Below are 8,238 nucleotides of genomic sequence, written 5' to 3' on the forward strand. Positions count from 1 at the left end.
TGACTCAGTATATTCCTTCCATCTTCTTTTAATACTTCCTGGATCAGGAAGTATACTCACTGTAAGTATACTCACTATACTCACTAAAGAATATTATTCATATACAATATTTTTTCATTGCTCATATTTTCTTAAAATGTCTATGATAATGTTTATTGGTGTAATTGGAATATAAGTGGACACTTTAAACTTTTTAAAGCTTCTCTATACTAATGTTCTCCCATTTTACTGATCATATTTTCTCCTTAATTTAAAAGTCAATTATGTTTCTTATAAGTCAGACTCCATTGACAGCAATGGGTTTGGGTTTTTATTTGTTATGGCATTTTCCAACCAGAATGTGGTTCCTTTATTTTTTTCTTCTTCTTCTTGATTTAATGAATAAAAGCTGGAGAAAAGAATAATTTTAAAGTTCCAAATCATTCTTTCCTGGAAAGATTGAAACATAAACTTGCCTTTGGAAGATTCTCCTTTTCTTCTGGGAAAAGCACTTAGGCGTCATAAAACTAACACGGATAAAACTATAAAAATCACTTTAACCTCAAATGTAGACAGTTCCCATCACAAGTTAAGTGTTCTGCAGAGTGCTAAGGATCATAGGTCTTCACCTGCTCTCTGTTTGGTAACTAGACTGTGTTTTGTTTCTTATGAGGTGTTTTTGTGTTGGCTTTAGGGCATGGAGTGGGAAAGAGAAAAATAGAAGGATTTTTCTTCCTTAGCCAAATTTAGGAGGCCCTGATGACATAGCTCTGCAAGAGGGAGATAGGCATTCTCCTTCCTTGTGATTTATAGGTTCTGAAAACCCACTAGAGAATCAGCAATGAGTTGTTTCCAATTCAATGGCTTTAAGTTGAGTTGTTGAGTTCGTGCCATAGCTTGTTGTATTCTGACTTACTGCTCAAGTCTACCAACTACTCCACAGGAAAAATACAGGCAGTCTCATCCCCTCAAGATTTAAAGCATGGGAAGCCCAATGGAGGATCACTATGAATCAGAATCCACTTGATGGCATTGGATTTGGTTGTTTAGTTTTAAAAAAATTTAAAATACACTCTGATACAACTTTCTGAGGGCTCTTTGAGCATCCTTTGTAAGATATTTGGAGCTGAGGAAAGTGTCATTGAACCAAATTGCAGTAATAAAAAGATATGGACAAGACTTGGGACAGCTCAACCTAGACTGTTCGTCACATGAAACAACACAAAATCTGCTGATAAGAACTTGTTGTGAACAGAATATGAACCCTAAACCCTACTTGCACTTGTTGGACATAAAATGGAGATCCTGAAAAAGGAGTCATTCCATTTTGTATTATACTAGGGAAGAGGCAATCTTAGGACAAGGAATGAAGTCTGGGAACACTGGTTTTAAGCTAGAGTGAAGGAGAGAACATTTACTTCTCTCTTGACATTGGTCAGTCAGTTAGATCTGGGCACAAATGCATAACATAGAGGTCTAGAAGGAAGTCACCAAGGTCTTCCATGATCACTCCAACACTGGCCTGCTTGGATCTACATACTCTGAGAATAGTCACATCTCACATTACTTATGATATTCTTTATGTCCTAATCCTCTCCACTTAATGTCCTCAACCCTTCAGCCTTTCTTCAGATGGAGCATTGCCAGAAAAATCAAGATCCCTTGTTAGCGCAAATTGTTTGTACTTGACTATTAATGTAAGGGTTGGTAGTTCAAGCCAAAAGGGACATCATGCTTGGTAGGGTAGAGGGACGGCGCAGGAGGGGAAGGCCCTCTATGAGGTGGATTGATTCAGTGACCAGGGTAATCGGGATGGGTGTGTCAGAGGCAATGCGATTGGCACAGGATAAAGCAGGGTTTAGGGCTGTTGTACATAGGGTCACTATGAGTCACAAATGACTCGACGGCACATAACAGCAACAAAAAACAGTTCAAGCCAGCCCACCCAATGGTATTAGTGAAAAACAAAGCTCATAATCTGCTTCTAAAAAGATTATAGCCCAAAAAAAATTCCACGGAGCAGTTCTACTCTATGACATAAGAGGTTACCGTGAGTCAGAGTCAACTCCATAGCAATGATTTCGGATATGGGACATTTCCCACCCCAACGCCCCCATATTGTAGTTGGAAGCAGAAGGTAATGCATTCATCACCATTCCTGTAATACAGGTTGGCCTTGGAATGTAATCCCTAGCTGACAATTACTTCAGGTATTCCTCAGCAGCAAGGAGCTTCCGTGTCTAGAGAGAGTTCTTAATTGGTTGATAGAGAGATTTTTGTGTCTACATTGAAGTTCTATCTGTTCCTCTGTTCTTTCCTGCTTTTCACCCTTCCTTTTACAGGTTGATTTCACCCTTCACCTGGCCTGAGCCAAAACATGAACATTACTCCCATTGGAAAACCAAACTTGGACCCTCTGCTGTGGAGTTAACTCCAGGTAATAGTGATCTGAGGTGGTAATTCCTCCCCCCCTTTTCTTTTTGTGTGTGTACTGTTGAATCAGATCTGACTGGCACAGGATGCGATTGCTCTTCCTTCTCCAGTGGAGCATCAGGTGAATTCAAACTGTGTGTCTTCGGGATTGTAGCACAGTTTCTTGCCACTGGGCCACCAGAACTCTCTGAGGTGGCAAATTTTTATGGAAGGAGACTGTTTATCTTTCTTATGTAGAACAGCCAGTGGATTATAACCACTGATCTTTTGGTTAGCATCATAACACATAATACACAATACCACTAGAACTTCATGCATTAGGGAAAGAGTGTGTCTACTTAAAAGCAAGTTCAAACTAAAGTTAAAGAAAATGAAAACAAATCCCCAAGAATCAAAATATAACCTTGAATCTATCCCACCTGAGTTTAAAAACCTTTTCAATAAGAGGTTTGAGGCCTTGAACACCAATGAACAAAGACTAAATGACTTGTTAGATAATATCAAGAACATCATCCATGAAAAATGCAAAAGGTCATTACCAAGACATAAGAAGAAGAAAATATTGAGATGGATGTCAGAAGATAATCTGAATATTCTACTAGAATGTTGAGAAGTGAAAGCAAAGGGAAGAAATTGGGAAGTGAAAGAGCTGAATGGAAGATTTTCAAAGGGCAGCTTTGGAAGACAAAGCAAAATATTATAACAGAATGTGTAAAGAGCTGGAGTTAGAACATAAAAAGAAATGAACTTTCTTGACATTTCTTAAGTTGAGGAAACTGAAGAACAAATTCAAACCTCAAATTGGAATACTTAAAGATGCTTTCACACAATGGAATACTTTGCAGCACTCAGGAGCAACGATTTTGAGAAATACTACATAACTTAGGAGAAACTGGAGAGCATTATGCTGAATGAACTAACTCAGAATCATAAGGACAAATTCTGCAAATGACTATTATTGTAAAAATAGAAGGATAACTAGTAAAACATATATGGGAAGGGGGAGGGGTGGGAGTAGATGGGTGAGAATGGGTAGAGGCGTAGCCACAGGGTTGTACAGTTTGGTGGGGTGAGGGAGAAGGTGAAGGAAATGGGAAGGAGGGTATTAACGGGCAAGGCCCAACAGTGATTAATTTTATAAACCATAATGCATGGGAATGAGTGTATAAAACACAATATAAATGAAGAGCAGTGTGAAACACAATTTATATGAACTTTGTAAGCAAAACCAATGTAAAATATTTTTTTAAACCCAACAAAACAAACTCTTACCAAAATTATGCTTTGGGCAGGATACTGAATGATCCAGGAAGCATCAAAAGAAGATGGAAGGAGTATATGTTACTGTAACAAAAAGAATTCTTTGACATAGAAGAATTTCATGAAATGCCACATGGTCAAGAAGCAATGGTAATAAAGGAGTAAATTCAAGCTGCTTTGAAGGAATTAGAAAAAAATTAGGCCCTGTGTATTGATGGAATACTAAATTATATATTTCAATAAACAGATAAAGCCCTGGATATGTTCACCTGGTTGTACTAAGAAACATGGAGGATAGCTACCTAGTCAACTGACTGGAAGAGATCCATATTTATCCCCGTTCCCATAAATGGTGAACCAACAAAATATGGCAATTATCAAATAATATCACATCATTGATGGTGAAGAGATTATCAGTTTTAGTTTGCTTGGTTCCACAATCAACATTTTTGGTACCAGTAGCCAGAAAATTAAAAGATGAATTGCATTGCGGAAAGTCTGCTGTCAGAGACCTCTCTAAAGTAGTAAAGAGCAATGATGTCAGTCTGGAGACTAAGATATGCCTGATCCATGCCATAGTCTTTGCAATTACTTGTTATGCATCAGAAAGCTGGACAATGACTAGGGATGATAGAAAGAGGGTTGACGTCTTTGAGCTGGGGTGCTAGAGATGTATATTGAATATACCATGAACCTGTAGGAAAACAAACAGGTTTGTCCCAGAGAGGGTGAAACCAGACTGCCCATTGGAGGCAAGGATTCTGAAGCTTCATCTGACATATTTCGGACATGTTGAAAGGGGATGAGTCCTTAGAGAGGAACATCTGGGAGATTGGAGGAACAGAACAAAATAGGAAGACCCTCGATGAGATGGATTGATTCAGTGACTGGGTCATGAGGGTAGGTGCGTTAGAGACACTAATATTGACACAAGAATGAGCAAGGCTTAGGGCTGTTGTACATAGGGTTGCTATGAGTCACAGGTGACTCGGCAGCCCATAACAACAACAACAACAGTCACATTCAAGCAAAATCTTGCTCAAGATAATTAAAAAACAACTGGAATGGTATATTGACAAAGAACTGCCAGAGATAGAATCTGAATTAATAAGATGGCATGAGGGACAACCTAGCCAATGTATGATGGATATGGGCTGAAGGCAGAGAGTACCAGAAGAATGTTTATTTGTGTTTCATTGACTATGAAAATGTATTTGACGGTGTGGATCACAACAAATTGTGGCTAACATTGAGAAGAGTGGGAATCCCAGAACATTTGATTGTACTCATGCAAAGAATATGCTTAGTCCAGGAAGCAGTGTATAAACAGAGCAAGGAAATATTGCATGGTTCAAACTCAAGAAAGGAATGAAGAGGCAGGGAAAAATGCTGCACCCACAATACTTTGGGGAAAACACTACTATCTAGCAACATCACATGGGACCCCTTAAGTTCAAGTGGAAGGGACCAGGACAGTTTGAGCAAGGCAGAGACAACAGGTCTGGAAGGTAACAACAGGCTTCCTGTTTTTCTATTCAAGTACTTTGGGAGAAACACCGTTGTTGAGCCCTTGGCCCTGTGGGCCTCTGGCCAAGAAGGGAACACAAATATTCAGGTCCTTCACAAAATATTGCCATCCTTGGGGTCACTGTGTAATTACAATGACCCAACATCTACTAAGAAAAGACTTATAATGTCAAGAAAGCAGCAGTCTGCTTCAGTCATCATGAAAACCAATATAATCCTTCTCCTAAAAATGCAAACCAAATTAACAGCCCATATAGAGAGAAACAGAAGAAATATGTTGATGTTGAGTTATGTGAACAGCTACAGGAGATGAAAATGATGGAAGAAACAATTAGGGGAACAAGTACCCCAGAGATAACAATCCAGATGAAATATATTGATGAGAAGCAACTTGAACAGCTATGGGGGGAAAATGCAAAAGGTAGAAGAATTGATAGTATACATAAAGAGGTACAAGAACGTAAAAAATCATCATAAGACAGAGAGGGTACAGCCAACACAGTACTAGAAATAACAGAAAAGCATGAAAATGCAATCCAGAATACTAAGACAGAAATGGCAAAAGTGTCCAAGATGCTAATAGGACAAAAAAGTAGAACTGATAAGATGGAACAAAGAATCAGTGAGCTGGAAGGCAAAAGACTTACTGGAAACATACTAGAAGAAAAATCAGAGATGAGATGTGAAGAAAACATTAGAATCAGGTGGGATTACTTCTAAAGGAACAATATATATATATATGATTGGAATTTCAGAACATGGTAGTAACAAGGAAATCAAGAATCAGGGAAATCCAGGGAAAATTGTGGAAGAAGTACTAGAAGAAAACTTCCCAGGTATTTTGAAAAATAAGAGAATCCACATTCAAAAAGCACAGTGGACACCAAATAGACTAGATCCCAAAAGAAAAACATCAAGACATATCATAGGCAAATTATCCAAATTAAAAGATAAGGATAGAATTCAAAAAGCAGCAAGAGAAAAACAGAGTCACCTACAAAGGGGAAACAATTAGATTAAGTTCTGATTTCTCAGTAGAAACCATGCAAGCTAGAAAACAATAGATGGCATATACAGAAAGTTGAAAGAACACAGTTGTCAGTCAAGGATTCTATACCCAGCAAAGCTCTCCATTAAATGTTGTTGTTATGTGCCGTCGAGTCGTTTCCGACTCATAGCGACCCTACATTAAATATGAAGGAGAAATTAGATCCTTGGCAGAAAAGAAGGACCTTAACAAGTTGTGAAACAAGAACCGAAACTACTAGAAATATTTTAAGTACTTTACATGGAGATGCCAAAGCAAAATGGATGGACCATAGTAACCAGAAACCACTGAAAAAGAAACACAACAAAATTACAATGGTAAAACCTGGCCTGACAATAAGCGCACTTAATGTGAATGGAATAAATGGAATTAAGATAAAAAGAGTAGCAGAATGTATAAAAAAAAAAGCCCACCAATATGTTACCTAGAAGAGACACATCTAAAAAAAGAAAAGAGAGAGATACTCAAAATCAAAGACTTGGGGGGGGGATATACCAAGCAAATGGCAACCTCTAAAATGCAGGAGTGGCAATATTAATCTCTGAGAAAAATATACATCAGCATGAAAACCACCATAAAAGATAAGGAAGGGGAGCAGGCTGTCCGGTGCCTAAGCATGTAACTTAGGTTGCACAGGACTACAGAGTGACTTCTAAATGGATGATGTTGAGAAGAGCAAGAAAATTTTTGTGCAGTCGTATGCCCAGTGCCACACCATGGAGAAGGGGGGCAAGCACAAGACTGGGCCAAATCTGCATGGTTTATCTGGGCGGAAGACTGGTCAAGCCTCTGGATTCTCTTATACAGATGTCAATAAGAACAAAGGTATGTATCTGGAGAATCCCAAGAAATACATCCCTGGAACAAAAACGATCTTTGCTGGCATTTTAAGAAGACAGAAAGGGCAGAGCTGATAGCTTATCTGAAGAAAGCTACCAATGAGTAACATAGTTGGCCTCTACCTTATTTATTACAAAATAGAAATGTCCTGTGACTTTTTTTTTACATGTACCATGTTTAAATTGATCTCATACCAGAATTTAAATCATGAATGGCTGATAGAATATGTTTGTTAAGACAGTCATGCATTCAGTAAGATTGACTTTGTTTAAATTATTATGGTCACACTTACACAATTTTGATAATAATTTAGCAGGTGTTGTTCATTATTTTTCCCTTCCAAAGACATGACTGGACTCTAGGTTAGTTGGATTAGTTAGCCATACTCAGTTTTTAACAGAGATGGTGGAAGCCACCTCACAATCTATAGGAGATGGTTTTTATATTTAGATTTCTATAAATGATTATATGAATCTTATTTAAATATTAAGATGTCTTTACTGTCACATGGAACAGAACACAACTCACCTGCTTCAATTTCTATTTATCACCATCTTTAAATGCAAGGGCTAGAGATAAAACAGCAAGAACTTATCTATTTGCTCTTGACTATGTTAATCAAATTCAAACTCACTGTATCTAAAATGTTGCCTTTTAAATAACAAAAAGCATTTCAGTGTGGTGTGTGTATGACAGCAAATAAAGAATGTTTAACACTTCTCACATTGTGCAAAAGATCTGCCACATCACATGCTTTAAAAGTGAGCATGATGAATGTAGTAACTCTGATTTTAACTTCTTTGTCATTAGAGACTAAAGTCTTCAGGATTGTCTTTAAAGAGCTATTAAACAATGTTCATCTACTATATTTATGTGACTGGTAATGGTGCTTATACCACCTCATTAAAATTATTATGGTAGAGGAGCTGTATTATTCGCACAGATTAGTAAATTATAAGTTCATAACATTTTGTGAGAATTAAAAAAATTATACAGAGTGAAAAAAGATAAGGAAGAGCATTATATACTTATTAAAGGCATAATAGACAAAGAAGACATTACCTGGGTCAAAATGTATGCACCAAAAGATAGACCTGCAGAGGGCAACGAAGCGCGAGGGCGACGCAGCGCGAGGGCGAGGCCGCCAGCCG

The 8,238-nt window shown here is 37.9% G+C and overlaps 1 pseudogene; it reads left to right on the forward strand.

Moving 5' to 3' along the window:
• Positions 1-6,903: 6,903 nt before the first annotated feature.
• Positions 6,904-7,193, forward strand: LOC102862954 (annotated as a pseudogene).
• The last annotated feature ends 1,045 nt before the right edge of the window (positions 7,194-8,238 follow it).

This window comes from Elephantulus edwardii, unplaced genomic scaffold, assembly GCF_000299155.1.
Source record: "Elephantulus edwardii isolate Elephantulus edwardi_28Jun2011 unplaced genomic scaffold, EleEdw1.0 scaffold00061, whole genome shotgun sequence".
In the NCBI taxonomy this organism is placed as follows: domain Eukaryota; kingdom Metazoa; phylum Chordata; class Mammalia; order Macroscelidea; family Macroscelididae; genus Elephantulus; species Elephantulus edwardii.